The 17,753-nt window shown below is 41.7% G+C and overlaps 1 protein-coding gene across 7 annotated transcripts in view; it reads left to right on the top strand.

The window, feature by feature from the left end:
- The window catches only part of DACH2 (dachshund family transcription factor 2), a 457,244-nt gene that overhangs the window by 326,544 nt on the left and 112,947 nt on the right, over positions 1-17,753 (top strand). The gene's annotated exons all lie outside the window — the stretch shown is intronic.

Raw genomic sequence — 17,753 nt, 5'->3', positions numbered from 1 at the left:
CTGAAATTCACTAGTGAGGTAGTTAACCCAATAGTGTTATTGAGCATGTCTGCCCTGTATAAATATTCACACAGCACTGAACTAAACTCCTAAAGTTCTGACTCAACAAGCACTGGGCTGAAGCTAAAACCTGAGACGGATTCTTTGAAGAAAGTATGCTCTTTGGTTATTCCAGAGCCCTTGTCAGGAATATAGAGGAAGCATTCAAAGGAAGTATTCCCAGGACACTGCAAGCATAAGAATAGATGAATTCATTTCAGACTCAGGGAAGTAGTGGAGATACTACAGGCCAGATTAGAATGTCTACAGTCAGAAGGCCATGTTTCTTCAGGCCTATTATTTTCAACAAGAGCTCTCCCCTTTCCATATATTATTTTTCCACTTTAAAATGTAATGCAGTTTTTATTTTCATCACTGATGTAAATGGTACTGTATATTATTCCCTCTGTCAGTACTCAGAACTCTTCTTGACATCAGTTGAAGTCTCACGTGTATCAAAAGAAGAATGCACTCTAACAGCATTTGTTGCTTGAATGGCATTTAGTGTATAGGTGTTGTACCATCAAAATGGTAATTTTTTAGACAAATAAAGAAGCAGCTGGGATGTCTTAGGCTCATTTTCTAAAGGAATAACTTTGAACTCATGACAAATTATTCACAAAGCAGAGTTTCTCCAACAGTGGCATTATCTTTTGCTAAGTGAATTGGGTCTGCTCATCTGTATTGAAGAAATTGGGCTTTTAACTCATGCATTTAACTCCCTCTATTCCTCCCAGAAAAATCCATTATGCAAAATATTTACTTCTTGTTCACATTTTTGAACCCATATCAATTAGGGCACGCTGAATAATCATTTAAATTTGTGTCCTTCATATACATTCTCCACAAATTTCAAACCCAGTTGCATTTGTGAGGTTTCATGAGTATATATTGCTAAGAGGTATGATTGAAAACATAACTGATAAATAAAAATATTTCATCTCAGCCCTAATGGCTAAGCAGAAATTTTCCCATAGAAAAACCCCATGGCTAGTTTTAAGAATTATTATAATTATAGTGGTCACCTTATAAAAATTGTCTAATTTTACCTTAAATTACACACTAGAAACTATGTTAAAAGAACATTATTCAGGTTGCAAAATCAAGAACTAAGAAGTTAGAAAATGCAAGAGTTAAGCCTCCCTGCCTCATTCAGTGCACAGAATTGACAGTCCTCACTGTAATTAGCAGCAGTTCTATATTTTGTTTTCTCTTTGTTTAATGTGTGGCCCCAGGCCTTCTTAACTGCACAATGTTCAAACCCTGCTCTGAAGACAGAATTATTCATTTCTTCATGAGCTTTTTTATGTGCTCATCACTATAGTGTCTGAGTGGTTCACAAAATATTAATGAAGTTATTAAGATAAGATATGAGTGGGTATTTTCCCCATTTTACAGACAAGGAAGTGAGGCACATAGAGATTAAGGCCCAAAGTATCCACTATTTTAGCTGAGCCCTGATTTTTTGAGTTGTTAGCATTATATAGGTCAGGGATCGGCAACCTTTGGCACGCAGACCATCAGGGAAATCCACTGACAGGCCGGGACAGTTTGTTTACCTGCAGCACCCGCATCCCTCGGCCTCACCGCTTCCCGCAGCCCCCATTGGCCTGGAACAGTGAACCGCAGCCAGTGGGAGCTGCGATCGGCCGAAGGTTGCCAATCCCTGACATAGCTCTTCATCTATTCCAAGCACATCTCTCATTGACTTCAGTTGCATCTGAGAGTGCTCAGCACTTCTGTAGATCAGACTGAAGGGACTAAGTGGGACATCCAAAAAAATGGGGACCACAATTAGTCACCACATGTGAAAAGTTTGGTTTAAGTGACTTGGCTAGCATCACACAGGAACTCTGTGGCAGAGGCATGGATAGAATTGAGTTCTTCAGGATGACATTCAACTACCTTAATTATGAGACCATCCTTTTTCTTCTTGCAGTCTCCTCCCTTATTCAATATACACTTTCAAACTGCTGCAACAAATGAGGCCGGGGTACTACGAATAACAGCCTTCTTCACTACACATCCTTGATTCATTGCCAGAGTAGGGTAGAAAAAGTAGTGTGTGATTATAGAATTAAACACTGTATCATATTGCATGCACCCAGGAGGGCTGAATTAAGATTGTACAGGCAACCTTAAATCTGACATTTCTTAACTTTTGAGTGCTTGACTTTGAGACCTTAATAATGTCTTTTTAATGTGGAGTTTTGTGTGTGTAATTTCCTAGTTTTGTTAAAAAAAAAAAAAAACTGATGAAACAAATTTTGTCACGTAGCATCATATTGATACCCACTTGATTCTTGAGGAGGGCTGGAACCTTGAGATCCATTGCACCGACATCTTCCTCTTGAGCTAACAGAGTAAATTGTAGCAGCAAAGATTGTTATCCTGTATGTGGACTAAAAACTATGGGAGATGACACTCTCTAAAGCTGTTGAAGGATTGGAAAATATGTTATATAGTGATAAACTCATGGAGCTCACTGTATTTAGATTAATAAAGAGAAGGTTAAGGCGTGATTTATTATAGCCTATAAGTACTTACATGGAGTAAGTAGACTGACAAAGGTATAATGGCTGTAAGTTGAAGCTAGACAAATTCAGACTCCAAATAAGCTAAAACATTTTAACTGTGTTGGTAATTAACAGTTGGAACAACTTAGCAAGGATTGTGGTGGATTCTCCGTGAATGGCAATTTTAAAAGCAAGATCTGATGTTTTTCTAAAAGATATGCTTTAGTTCAAATAGGAGTTAGTGGAGGAAAGTCCTATGGGCTGTGTTATAAAGGAGGTGAGACAAGATATCACAATAGTCCCTTCTGACCTTATAACCTATGAAATTTGGAATTTCCATTTTGTCGGAAATTCTGACATTTAAAAAAAAATTCATTTCAAATTCAGAAAATCAAATGTTGACACTTCCTGCAAAATGGGAAAAAAAATCTGTTTTGAAAAATTTCATTTGGAAAAAAATTGTAATTTAATTTCTGGAAAAAAAATAACTTTGAATTTTTTTCCTAGTGTAAGCCTGAAATAATTTTTCTAGGGTATTGAAAACAGCTGTTCTTTTAATTAGAATAGTGTGTGCTATCTTATTTTCTAGATCAAAGTGTTTGTGTCAGGAATATTGAGGAATTATTCTCAGGACATCTCAAGGAACATAGAATAAGATGAATCCATTTGTGTATTGAACTTTGTGGAGCTACAACACCACAAAGAGGAGACACTTTGGTCTAGCAAATACGATGCTTCAAACAGTCATAAGTAGCACCTGCCCTTAGTGATTCTGAATTGAAATTTTTCCTAAAGTTTTCTGAAACGAAAAATTTCACATTTCAAACTTTTTTCTGCCAGAAATTTCATTAAAATCAATGCAATTTTGCAAAAAAAAAAAAAATTTTGTTTTGTCAAAACATTTTTTTTTCTGTTTTGACAAAAAATTTCCAACTGGTTTTAGGTTTCAAAAATATTTGCTGGCAGAGGAACCATCAGGCTCTAGTATCTTGGGTTCCATTTCAGGCTGTGGAGGAAAGTGTTTCTTAGTGGGTACAGACTCTGCCCATTCCTCCCAAACTTGACCACTTCTACCGCATCCTCTTTAACCTGTCTCAGCCTCTGTCCTGTCTCTTCGCCACCTCTGGGTCCTTGTCCCACTCCTATACACCTTACCTTGCTAGTCCCAGTCTCCAGGCCTCAGGCTTCTGATCCCAGTCTCCTTTCCCAGGAAGTCCTAGCCTCCCTCCAATCTTCCACCCACTCCCAGTTTCATTCCCTACTCATTCTCATTCCTTGATCTGTCTCCCTCAGATGCCCTCCCCATCACGTTATCCATCCCCACAGGTCCCAAGTCCCAGTCTCTCTCCCCAGTTTTCTCATCCAGTGTCCATATCCATTCCTCCCCTAGATCTTTGCCCCTCCAGTACCAGTTCCCCACCACCACCTGGCTCCTTATCAGATCTGTCTTCTCCCCTGCCCCACTGATTCTTCCTTGCCCTGCCAGTCCCACTCTGCCCCAGTTCCTCATCCTATCTTAGTGTCCTCCCTACTCCCTGTTTCCATCCCTAGTTCCCGATTCCAGCTAGTTCAAGTGTCCATCCCCTGCCAGCCTCCAGTCCTAGTCTCTGCCACCCCAAGCTCCCTTGTCCCAATCTACTCTCCTGGCTCTCCACCACAACATTGTTGTCTGGCTGTTTTTGAATTGGGCATCTTCCTCTTCCAAACTGCCTGGGTGCTATCAGGAGTGTCAGGCTTCCTGCCCTCAGTTCCAACAGTCAGCCACACTGTAGCTGGACGCAGCTATGGTAGGGAAAGTCTGGCTTCTCCCCTATAGCCCTGGCTGGAGCATGCTCAGTGACTCTGTAGGGATGGTACATATGCAGTTCTGTTACACATAAGAGCTGTGAAAGGATGGAGCATACTAAGTTGTCCTGTGGGGATGATGCATGCACAATCTGGTCAGCACTAGGAGGTGTGAGAGGATTGAGCATGCTCAGTGAGGATGTAATCTTCAGAGATTTTAGCTGTTAAACTCCAGTAAGTCTCTATTGAGCATGTGCAAACTCTGATTTTTTCAAACGCTTATAACTTGGCCAATTTGTGGCAGATTCCATGGCAATGGCAAAAAGCGCACACCTTTTTTGCTCAAAATGGCTTAACTGTTTTGACTGAAATTTTCAAAAAAAAAAAATCAACCTGAGGTAGCCACCTGGCATGTAAAATTTCAGCCTGAGCAGTTAGTTTGGCAAAGCTATAAGCAACTGAAAACAGGACCTTACAATGGAAAGTGTCAGGCAACCTTAATAATAGGCAGAGCTACCAGCCGTGCATTTGCAATATTTGATATTCTTACGATAGGAACACTAGGGAATATTTCAAGTACAGAGTTAACATTATTTTGTTTACCTAATGGTCAGGTTTTCTGAGCGACCATCATGTAAGTATTCCCAAAGTATGCTGAGGATACTGTATGTATGAATGAGAGACTCTCTGTATCATGTGAGATTCTCTGCATTCTGGAACTGATTCAGCACTCATTGAAATAATTGGAAAGATTTCCATTGACTTTTGCTGGAGATTGGGGCTTAGGTACATATGGTGAAAGGACTGTTTTTCTTGTCCTTGAATTTATTGCAAATTCAGTAATACCATTGTGGTTGCATAAAATCCCATCAAATGAAAGAGAAAATTAAAAGTGCAAACATTTTATTTAGATCTCTAGTCTCACTGGGTAAAGTTGCTCAAGTGCATATTTGCAGGATTGGGCCCTAAAGTTGTTCCATGATGAAAAATAAAATATCCATTGTTAAAAGAAAACAAATACAATAAAAATCACAATTTTTATTTTTCCTAATCTCTGTAATATTCTTATTTGTATAAAGCCTGTCTGATCTTTCACTGTCGGAACGATTATTGTTAAAGGACAGGTAGTGCAGAAAATAAGTTTATATCTTAAGTCAAGAGAAATATGTGTAGGAATATAGAACTTTCCTAGAGGGCACCAGATCAGCAACTACTGATTTTACTGTACAAAGCAACAGACTACTCATCAAACTTTCACCCATTTATGCATGGAAACTCTAAACTTCATTAAATGATCAGAGTGGGGGCTTAACAGTTGAAAAAAGGTTGTCATTTAGATCAGGAGTTAGTACACACTTTATAACTTTGATTCATTTATGGGTATTGTGAAACTATGAAATCACCTCATAATAATTATATTTGCATAGGAAGCTTTTTCAAAAGTTTGTTTTCACCTAAATTGTTTCTGTTTAAATTACTACTAAAAAATAAAATGATGGTGCAGAATGAGAAAGAAAATTGGATTCTGAAAGTTGTTGGTTTTTTTTTTTTTTACTCACAAAGTGGAAAAAAGAAGTCAAAAGCATCTTATAGGAGGAAAAACATTTTATTTTATTTTAGGAGACAGACCTACAGTTTCTTTGATTCAAGGTTGCGTTTAATAGCTTCTGTAATGGCTGCAACATGACTCTGCATCTAGATTTCAGCATGCATAACAACCTGTTCGTGTTTCATTTAGCTCCAAATGAGAAATCCTGTCTTTTATTGTTTTAGGAAATTAGTCCATGTACTATTGTTCCTGGAACTTTATAATTAATCACTAAAGGTTATGGCTGTGGAGTATTTGTGGGAAATAGATGCCTGAATGATTATAATTGTAGCTGTCAAATCAGAAATATAGTTATACAGCAGCTGAGGTTTTTTTTGTTTCCTTTGAGTTTTTTACTGTAACAAAGTGTTTGAGAGCTGCATGTTTACTTGGAAACATAAATTTAGAGGGTTTTTTTTATTGCATCTTTCTTAATCTTATTTTCCTCCTCCTCCTCCTCAATTGTTCTATATAATCCTTGAAGATCAGTCAATTTACCAGTCATTTGGGAACTGGCAAGATTCTGAAGAGTTAACATGACTAATGCTAGTAATGCTCCAAAGACTGTTTGGTAATAGGTGCAGTGTAAGTGGTATGGCCTTTCCTACTCCTCCCACTCCAGAGAATGAATAAGAGCAAAAGAGCAAGAGTTCAAAGTTCACAGCTGAACCTAGCTCTGTCAGCTGAGTGCAGATTGCCACAGCCAAGCCAAAAGAGCCATTTTGCTGTCCTACAGAAACAAGGCAAACAATATAAAACTTCTCTGGATGGACAAAAGTGGTTATAAAATCATATATTTGATAATCATACAATCCTAATATTAGGCTGAGGTGGATTTTGGAAAACTAACATATCATTGACTAGGGGAACCTGAAACTGATTTGAATCATAGTAGTTTTCACAGTGAAACTGAAGTTCTTTTCTACAGGTGATCCAGAGCTAAAGTATATGGGACAGTAGATTAAGTGGAAAATATAAATGAGAGGGTGCAAAAATACAGTACAGCTGGCATTATTCTGTTATCCTTTAAGTATACTATGTACCACAGTGGCATAATCAAGAAGTATCAGTGACAGTACCTGTTTGTATAAACTACTATGCAAAGGATAAACTAGTTGTTTTCCCTTTGCTGGCTTTTGGAGTTAACACGCATAAATGCTTTTTTTGCTTTCCCAGGAGTGATATCAGACAGTACTAAGTGTTTCAATGGTATTTCCTTAGGAAGTGCAAATGTTGTTCTGAATGTAGACTCTGTTGTTGCTTAATTTCCAGAGAACAAAATAAATTAGGTAAGCAGAAAACTAAAAATTCTCCCCCCACACCCTCTCCACATACCTTTTGGCATTTGAGGAGTCAGAAATAGGTGTGTTTGTGGGGAAAAAGTGTTTCCTTTTTTTTGCAGTACCTGCCATGCAGGTTTCTCATAAATGCAAACATCCTTCACAATCTGTTTAAAAAACCACAAATACATCACTCAGAGGAATATTTAAGGAACCATCAGGAGGGAGAAAACTCATTGGTTTAATGGAATGCTGTCAAGGAAAATCAGCATCACAAACGACACAGGGGCAGAATTGATATTTTTGCACTGACATGTTAAAAGAAAATCCCATGCATTATTTAGAAAACGCAGAAATCTGTCAGCTGTATGATTGCCGAGTTAGCAGAAGCAGGAGGATGCTGCTCAAGTTGAAAAGAAATGCGTAGGCACAGATCCATATTGTAACCTTTCATGTTCTACACCTACCATGAATACCCAGCTATTACATGGTCAGCATTTTTAGGCTTTCTCTTTTAAATTTTCAAGTGCTTGAAAAGTCAAAAGAGGTAGGTCTTTTATTCTAAAAAGGGGGATGCCTAAGCTGTTATTTTATTGTAACAGTAAAGATGACAAGACCAAAGAACAGAATTTGTTTTTATCTTTTTGAATGCCATGAAGGTTTCATGAAGTCAGTTCTTTTCTGTTGTTAAATCAGGTATTTTTTACACATTCATATTATATGAACAAAGTGTCTTTATCTCAAAGGGGATAATTTTCTTTAAAAAAAACATGAATGTTTTTGAGATTATTTTCTATGACCAGTCAGATATTGTATTGGTATTTTTAGGATCAGTTGTAAAGAGAACCAGGTTTGAATTTCATTTGTATTAATTATCCTTAAGCCTAAAATAATTTGTGTACAGTCTTGAAATAAGAGAGTCTAAGCTACTTCTCCACACCATCTTACCCAAATTAAACCTTTGTTTGACTCCTGACACCCTAGATCAGTAGTTTTCAAACTGTGTGTTGCGACCCAGTACTGGATCACGGAATGTAAGGCACTGTGTCGCAGTGTCTCTGGTCAGCACCGCTGACTGGGCCATTAAAAGTCTTGTTGGCGGTGCTGCCCGGCTAAGGCAGGCTAGTGCCTACCTGTTCCAACACTGCGCTGCTCCCCGGAAGCAGCCAGCAGCAGGTCCAGCTCCTACGTGGGGCGGGGGGCCCGCGGAGCTCTGCATGCTGCCCGAGCACTGGCTCCGCACTCCCATTGGCCGGTTGCCAGCCAATGGGAGAGGGTGTGGTGGTGCCTGCAGGTGAGAGCTGCACGGAGCTGCTTGCGTGCCTCCAGCTAGGAGCCAGACCTGCTGCTGGCCGCTTCTGGGGCACAGCATGGTCTGCGGTGCCAGGACAGGCTGGAAGCCTGCCTCTGCACCCCGGCTGCACCTCTGACCAGGAGCCGCTGGAGGTAAGACTATGCCCCAAACCCGTGCCCCAATCCCCTAGCCCAGCCCTGACTCCCCCAAACCCAGAGCCCCCTCCTGCACCCCAAACCCCTTATCCCTGGCCCCACCCCAGAGCCTGCACCCCAAGTCCAGAGCCCTGACCCTCTCCTGCACCCCAGCCCTGAGCCCCCACAAACCCAGAGCCTCCTCTGTACCCCAAACCCCTCATCCCCGGCTCCAGCCCACACCCTGACCCCCTCCCACCCCAAATCCCTTCCTCAGCCCAGAGCCTCCTCCCACACCCTGAACCCCTCGTTCTCGGCACCCCATCCCGCAGCCCTCATCCCCACACTCCAACCCTCTGCCCCAGCCCTGAGTCGCTCCCACACCCCAAACTCCTCATCCCCAGCTCCATTGGTCACGGGCATCAACAATTTTCTTCAACTGGGTCGCCAGAAAAAAAAGTTTGAAAACCACTGCCCTAGATCTCAAATTATGTTCTGCTAACTTCCACATTCCTTCAACTTATTTAAAATAAATGCGTTAAAACTTTCTCCTAACTAATTGGAACATCTATGTTTATTAATCAGAAACCAAAACTTGCATTGGTTTCAATGGCTGGTGAAGATACTTGCTTTTTTATACTCCAAACTGCTGGTAGAAGATAAAGAGCTTTGCACTGAGGCACACCTAAGCAATGGCTAGAGAAATTGACCAAATGTAAATATCAGATTGTCAGTTGGTTGCTTTTCAAATGACTGACCCAACAATCCACAGACTCCTAACAAAGGCAGACCAATTATGTGAACAGGCAGTTAAAACATAAGTTGCCACTTTATAGAGGCACTTTGGATACACCATCTTGTCCAAGCCTCCAGCTGAAGTTCTGCCCTGTGTATCAGGATCACATGATGGAGGGGAGAGAGCATCAGGGGCAGCTGCTAAGCCTGGCGCCCTCTAGTGGTGCTGCCTTTGATTACTGTAGAGATCAGACAACAGCTTTAAGGGAGTGTGCTCACCTGTGGGACGGAGGGATGGGGAGAGAGACAGCAGGTAGAGTGAATATTGCAGGGAGAAGTTTTATTCCTTATAGGAGTGACAACTGAGATAGAAGGTGTGACAGCTATGGCTATGATATATAATAATGTTATGCATGATAGTATGTAATAGTTTTATGAACACTGTATGTGTCCTGGCCAGTGAGGGGAACTGATTATATACTGGGGGCAGTGGAAAGTTTATTTTATGCCTAAAATACTAAAAATTCAGTGGATTCTGGGTATGAAGGTGACACAGTGGCTTCCCAGGCTAAAAACACCCAAGCATATACTTGAAAGGCAGCAGGGCAAGCTGTTAGTCTCAAGAATCGTGACTCTGGTTTCGAACAAGTTGCAAGCCTTATTTTGGCAAAGCTAGGAGTATGGAGATCAGAAGAATACTAAAGAGTTTGAAAAGCATTTCTCAGGGTAGAAAAAGAATTTGTGGGGGTCATTGGTCAGAAACTGTCTTGGGGGACAGGCTGAACGAGAGAGAGATACTCTGTGCAGGGAGTCTAAGAAGCTGGGCCTTTCCAGAGCCAGGGAATTGTAAGCTTTGGGGAAAAGCTAGATATGCCTACTGTCTGTTTTATTGTTTTTATATGTTTCCTCTGAAATGCTTTCGTTCTAAATAAATAATACATTGCTTTAATGAGGCTGTCGGATCACTGATGACTACTATCATTGTGGAATTGTGGGGTCTAGAAATAAGTCAGACCCGCTGAGGTAAGTCATGGTTGATGCCCAGTGGACTGCAACCAGGCCCTGGTCTGAGAGTAAGAGAAATATGTGATTCAACCCCAAGAGGCAGGTAATGGCCGCAGGCTTGAGACCTAAACAGGGGTATACTAGGAGAGACCAGGAGGGGTCAGAGGTGCAGTTTAACCTGTAACTGTGACCAAAGGAATTGTGAAAGTGGGGAGCAGAACTTTTTGGGGAGTGAGGAATAGCTCAGGAGTGGGAGAACTGGAGGAATGTTGAGGAAGGAAGAATAGAGTTTTTAGAAGTACTTGCTGAGAAAACAGGGGGATGAGAATTTGGGAGGAAAGAAAAATGAGGGAGTGCCTGGCAGATTAATCATCCTCCTGGAGAATCTACTAATAAATGTGGGTTCCAGTAAAAGGAACAAGTTTTTTGTATTATATTCAATTTGTGATCCTGCATAGTAGGCATTTATATCACTGGCTTCATTGGTGTTCTCAGTCAGCCTGTGAGAGACCCCAACCCCATATGCGAAAACTTGCAACCTCAAGTCTAGCTTGAAAGGTGCAAATATATTTATTTATTTTGCAAATAGGTTTGTTCTTGGAATAAATATCAGTAGCCAGATTCTGCTCCATTCCCCCATTGATTTATATCAGTATAGCTATGAATTTGGCCCTAAGAATTTAACGAGTATATAATCTGTAAAGCTGTGAAACACTACAGTGCTTTTATCGCTTAGTCAACTCTGAACTTAGTGTCTCTATTAAGGCCCCAGTTCAGCAAGGTACTTAAGCACATGCCTATCTTCAAGCATGTGAGTAGATTTCTTGTTTTTAGTGGGATTACTCTCTTTGTTAAAAATAGGCGTGTGCTTAACTATTGTGCTGAATCGGGGCCTAAAATATGGTTGGCACATCTTGTAATACAAAAAGTAATAGTATCTGACTAGATAACAATTCTGTATTTGGACCGACTGAGAAACAACTTCAAACAATATAAATAACTGACACTATAGTTTTAAGAATAACAAAGGAGATGCAATTGTGGACAAGGGTATAACTGAAATTCTATTATACTGCAACCATTCTACAGCATACCTTTCTTGTAAAGGAGAAAAAAAGCCCAAAGTTTGTTTGTTGGCTCTCATTTCACACATGCTAAAAATTATGTATATATATCAACAGTTAACTAAAATAGATAATTTGGTATATGTCTCAGAATATAGGCAGCAAAATGTTGAGACTACCTGAGACAGACTTTTGGCAAGAAAAGTTGTCACTAAATAATGTGTAAGCATGTTTGTGTGCATACTTTATTCAACTGGCATTACTAGGGGTATATTTTTCCATTGACGCATTACAATTAATGGTAACTGAATGCACGCATTGAAGAGGGAGAATATATGCCTCTTAGTTTGTATTTCAGCCATTTAGACATACTGCATAATCTACTCACTTGATTTATATAGTCTTACCTGGATTCTAAGAATCTATACTCATTTTTAATAGCAGATAATATTTTTTTCCATCAAGATAAAATTACTTACAAGTAATCTTACGTTTTCATACCTACATTCTGCTGGAACAAATTTAGTTTAAATAAGCAAAAAATGTTTATTTAAAAAGAACCCTAAACCCAAGTGAATTACCTTTAGGCATCTCTGGGTTCTTGCTATATTTTCTATCAGAACTAAATGGAGCACAAGATAGACCAATGACAAAATGCAAATGGTATGTTTAAACTGTTCAGAATTGAGAGCTTTCACATGTCTGTCACCTTTCCGATCCCTTACAAATTTATAATCTCAGAGTGCAGAGGTCTAAATCTTCAAAGCTTGAAAAACAGAGGTGCAGCATGAACTAATCTTCATTTTTCCCCCCTATCTTCTTACAGCAGCACTAATGGAAATGTATTTTGTTTAATGACTCTGAAATCCTGTTTGTAATTAGATGTGGGAATTGGTCTTACTTTGTAACAGATGATACTGGAATAATAATATGAGAGATGCTACACTGAGACCACTATCCTCCTAAATCTATATCATTTTTCATTTTATTGACAGGAAATGTGTTCAAGGAACAAAGAGATTGATTTTTAAAAGTAGGAAAATAATATCTAATAAAACCCCCCAATCAAAATATTTTAGCATTACTTTAAATATATTATTAGAGTACATTTATGTTTTCAGTTTATTTTTAGTTTTAGTAAACAACCTTTTGTAATTGTTGCCTTGCCAGTGATATAATCTCTGAATTAATGCACCAAAAAGGTAGGAAACTTTAATTAGTGACAGCGTGTATACAATTAAAATGCATATAATATTTCAGAAGGATTATTCAAAATAATTAATTTTGTCTGTTAAAACAGTTTTACAGTTGCAAGTGAAGTAATTAAGAGTGGGCATAGTACAAGGGAATGCAGGCTGAACTTAAAGAGCAACCTCTTCAGAACATTAGTCTTCTTACTAGTTTTTGATGTCATAAATCATACTGGCCACTGTAGATTCAGGGCTACATTTTTTCCTTGTTTATAATTTTTATATCTGGTAATAATAACAAGTATTAGTGTTTGGTACAAACCTGCCAATGGAAAGCAGGTTGTCCAAAATTGTAACTCATTAAGTGTAGTCTCTCTCCCCAAGACACATGTGTAATTCCCATGGCATCAGAGGGAATTGTGCTTATCAAGAGGAGAATAAAGACAGTGGGCCAAATTCAGTACTTTCCCCAATATAAATCTAGTCACCATGGCAAATGAAAAGAATACAGGTCATACCTTAAATGACAACATTTGCCCCTGTTTACTTTCTGTGTAGTGACATTGAAAGCAAAGGGATTGCACAGGGAGTAGGTCAAATAAAGAAAGAATAGGCTCTAATTGCTTAAGACTTAATAATATATATTTTACATCTGTACCCACAGTTAGTAATAGTGGCATATAATAAAATGTAATCCTAGGATGTCCCCCCCCCCTTTACATATTATTATTTACATAAAACCCACTAAAGACTTCTTTAATTAGAAAATTTTCATTGATGCTGCATTGTCTGTCTTCAAATAAATTTAGGCTTGAATATCTGGTTGGACCTACAGCCAATTAAGTCATACACTTTTTCTTCTTTGATTGCTTTCACATGTCCATTCCCACATAGGTGTTTGCATGCCCTGAGCACGGTTGCCAGAAATTTTTCCCCTAGCAGTATCCGTAGAGTTGGCTGTAGCGCCCTCTGGCACGTGGCACTGGTAAAAAGGGCCTGCCGACCCCATTCTCCTTCAGTTCCTTCTTACCGCCTGTGATGGTTGGCTGGAATCCTTCATTACTTAGGCAGTTCTCTCCTAGTGGTTTTTTCATACCAGTTTTATTCTAAATAGTTGTTATAGTTAGTAGTTAGAGTAGTTTTTAGTAGTTTGAGGTTTTAGAAAGCTCATATGCCTCCGTACTTAACTTGCGGGGTTGTCCGCCTTCGCAGTGCCAGGGCATGCCTTGGTCTCTCGGTTTCAAGCTCTGTGCTGCCTGCAGTAAGCCTGTGCCCCTGACCAACCTCAACTCGAGCTGTCTCAAATGCCTGGGGAAAGATCATAGGAAAGACCACTGCCAAATCTGCAGGGACTTCAGGCCCTGGACTAAGAAGGACTGAGAGGCCTGACTGAGGGTCCTCCTCATGGAGGCAGCCTTAAGATCAGCTTCGGAGCCATGCTGGGACTTAGCACCAAGCACTTCAGCTTCGGTTTGGAGTACTCCTCCATCGAGCTGGGACTCTTCGCACGGATCTAAGAGTCTAAGAAGATGCACTGCAAGCACCAAGAGAAGACCAGGTCTTCAATATCAAAATCGAAGGGAGACAGGGAAAAAGCGAGATCCATGCTGGACCAATCATCTCCTCCGGCACCATAACATCAGCCACAACAAGCTCCTTGGACACCTGTAGAGGAACAACCACAGAGTAGATGATGCACCAGCTAGTTCATGGTGCCTTTAACTCCCGAGGCATTCACAGAGGCCAGGGAGCTTCTTACCCTACCGGTACCGGGATCCCTGGAGGGTCAAGACTTGGCACCACAGGTGCCACCAAGCGGCGGGGAGCCATTCCCTGAATTTCACCTAGGGCTGCAACCGTTGTCTAGGGGAAAGGCCAAGTTTTCAGCCACTTTGCCCCCCAGGATTGCCTCGTTGACCATCTCTGAGACCGAGCATTGTGGCACTGTCCTGGTCTCTGCATCACAGCTCAGAGTCTTCGTCAGATTTGGAGATCGGGTCTTATTCCCCTCCTCAATATAGCTGACATCACAGCTCTCTGGGCCATTTATACCATACCACGGCCCCGTCTTCCATGGTACTGCCAGGCGCATAGCTATAGGGTCTATGGAGTCCACCAATGATACAGTGGCCCTTTTGGAAACCATGGGGGTTTTCCTTTCAAGGTGCTCATACTCCATTGTTTCAGAGGTGATAGCGCCCCCGGCACTGCACAGGGAGGCTCCATATCCAGACTTCAGTAACGAGCATGGTACCAAGCATCATAGGTCCCCGGTAGATGCTGAGGAACCTATGGAAGTTCCACAGGCTGTCCTAGCCTCCTCCTCCTCCTCTTCAGATGAGGCACTAGTGACACCAGCAGTCTTCCTTCCGCAGGACGACCACAAGGCGTAACACGGGACATGTTAAAGCAGGTAGCCTCAAACTTGGGTATCCAAATAGAGGTAGTCAAGGAGGTTGTGCATGGCCTGCTGGACATCTTATCACCCATGGGACCTGCTAGAGTGGCCCTACCTCTGCATGATGTCATCGTGGAACTGATGAAGGCACTGTGTTAAACCCCTGCCTCTCTCCCTCTGACACCAAACTGCACAGAGCGCAAGTATCTTGTACTGGCCAAGGAGTACGGATTTCTTTTGTCTCACCCTCCCTCCCCCCCCAGGATCCCTGGTTGTTGCAGTTGCCAATGAGAGGGACTGCCAGGGACAGATGGTTCCTATGCCTAAGACAAAAGAACCAAAGAAACTGGACCTATTCGGATGGAAGGCATATTCCACAGGGGGCCTTCAACTCTGCGTAACAAACCAGCAAGCCTTGCTGGGTCATTATGGTTTTATATGTGGGAGCCCATGATGAAATTCAAGACCTTCTCCCACAGGACTTCATGCAGGAGTTTTCCTCCCTTGTTAAGGAAGGGAAAACTGTGGCTTGTGCCTCCCTGCAGATGGCTCTGGATGCTGCTGATTCTGTGGTCAGATCAATGGCCACTGCAGTGACAATGTGACAATGCAAGTGACACTTGCCATCACCTAGACTCAGTGTGCACAGTTCCAACCCACATCCTCAACTCAGTGACCTGGTAGCTATACAACCACATGGTACAGGCAGGGGTACCCTTCTCAAGTCCTCAACTAGAGAGTCCCTGTCTCTAGTATCCGATGCATCAGGCCTCAGCAGGGGAGCCCACCTGGGTCTCTCAGGACCTAGGCCCTTTGGTCCCAAGAAGAACTCTCCCTCCATATCAATATCAGGGAGCTCAGGACAGTGCGTCTAGCCTGCCAGGTGTTTCTTCCTCACATGGACAGCAGGACTGTTTTTATTCTCATGGACAATATGATAGCTATGTTCTACAGAAACAGACAGGGAAGTGCACGTTCTTCCCTCCTGTGCCAAGAAGCAATCTGCCTCAGGGAGCTCTGCATCACTCAGTCCATCAATCTAGTGGCATCGTTCCTCCCGGCAACCGAGAATCAGCTAGCAGATCACCTCAGCAGGTTCTTCTTCTCTCATCACAAGTGGTCTCTCCGACCAGACACTGTGAGGGACATCTTCCGACAGTGGGGGGGTCTCCCCTCATAGACCTGTTCGCCACCCGCATCAACAGGAAATGTCATCAGTTCTGCTCCCTACAAGGCCACAGCCTGGGCTTCCTCACAGAGGTGTTCCTGTTGCCATGGATCAGTCGCCTTTTCTACGCCTTTCCTACTATTCCATTGATTCACAGGGTTCTGGTGAAAATCAAACAAGACTGCGCGGGAGTCATTCTCATAGCATCAGCATGGCCCAATAGTACAGGTTTGCCACTCTTCTCGGTAAACCTGTAGAGGCTCCAATTTGGCTTCCATTATCCCGGACTTGATCTCTCAGGACCATGGCCAGCTGCTATGTCCGAGTCTTGACTCTCCGTTTGGTGGCCTACAAGCTCCATGACTGAACCTTTAGGAGTAGCGTGCTTGGAGCATGGCTGTGAGGTCCTACCGAACAGTAGGAAGCCCTCCACCTGAGCCACCTACCTTGCGAAATGGAAGCAATTGTCTATCCGGTGCTCCCCATAAAAGATCCCACCTTACAGTCATCTCTACAGCTTATCTGGAGTGCCTGTTGCTTCTGAAACAACAAGTCCTAGCCCTCTCATCAGTCAAGGTCTACCTGGCGGCCATTTCTGCTTTCCATCGCAAGATGGACAATCAGTAAGACTGCTCCCACGAAATGGTCATCCGCTTGCTCAAAGGTCTGTAAAGGGTGTATCCCACAGGTAAGAGATCCCACGCCCACCTGTGACTTGAACCTCGTCCTATCAAAGCTAATGGGGCCCACATTTGAACCCTTAGCATCATGCTCATTGTTACACCTTTCCTGGAAAGTGGTCTTCCTGGTGGCCATCACTTCAGCCGGAAGAGTCCGTGTCATAAATATAAAGGGAAGGGTAGCCACCTTTCTGTATACAGTGCTATAAAATCCCCCCTGGCCAGAGGCAAAACCCTTTCACCTGTAAAGGGTTAAGAAGCTAAGATAACCTCGCTGGCACCTGACCCAAAATGACCAATGAGGGGACAAGATACTTTCAAATCTGGAGTGGGGGGGAAACAAAGGGTTTGTCTATCTGTGTGATGCTCTTGCCGGCAACAGATCAGGAATGCAGCCTTACAACTCCTGTTAAGTTAGTAAGTAATCCAGCTAGAAATGCATTAGATTTCCTTTTGTTTAATGGCTGGTAAAATAAGCTGTGCTGGATGGAATGTATATTCCTGTTTTTGTGTCTTTTTGTAACTTAAGGTTTTTCCTAGAGGGATTCTCTATATTTTGAATCTGATTACCCTATAAGGTATTTACCATCCTGATTTTACAGAGGTGATTCTTTTACCTTTTCTTTAATTAAAATTCTTCTTTTAAGAACCTGATTGATTTTTCATTGTTCTTAAGATCCAAGGGTTTGGGTCTGTGTTCACTTGTACAAATTGGTGAGGATTCTTATCAAGCCTTCCCCAGGAAAGGGGGGGATATTTTGTGGGAAGACGTCTCCAAGTGGTCTCTTTTCCTGTTCTTTGTTTAAAACGCTTGGTGGTGGCAGCATATGGTTCAAGAACAAGGCAAAGTTTGTACCTTGGGGAAGTTTTTAACCTA

The sequence above is a fragment of the Lepidochelys kempii genome, chromosome 9, assembly GCF_965140285.1.
Source record: "Lepidochelys kempii isolate rLepKem1 chromosome 9, rLepKem1.hap1, whole genome shotgun sequence".
NCBI classification, from domain to species: domain Eukaryota; kingdom Metazoa; phylum Chordata; order Testudines; family Cheloniidae; genus Lepidochelys; species Lepidochelys kempii.
Note: the sequence above shows the minus strand (reverse complement) of the source record. Positions and strands in the feature narration are given on the sequence as shown.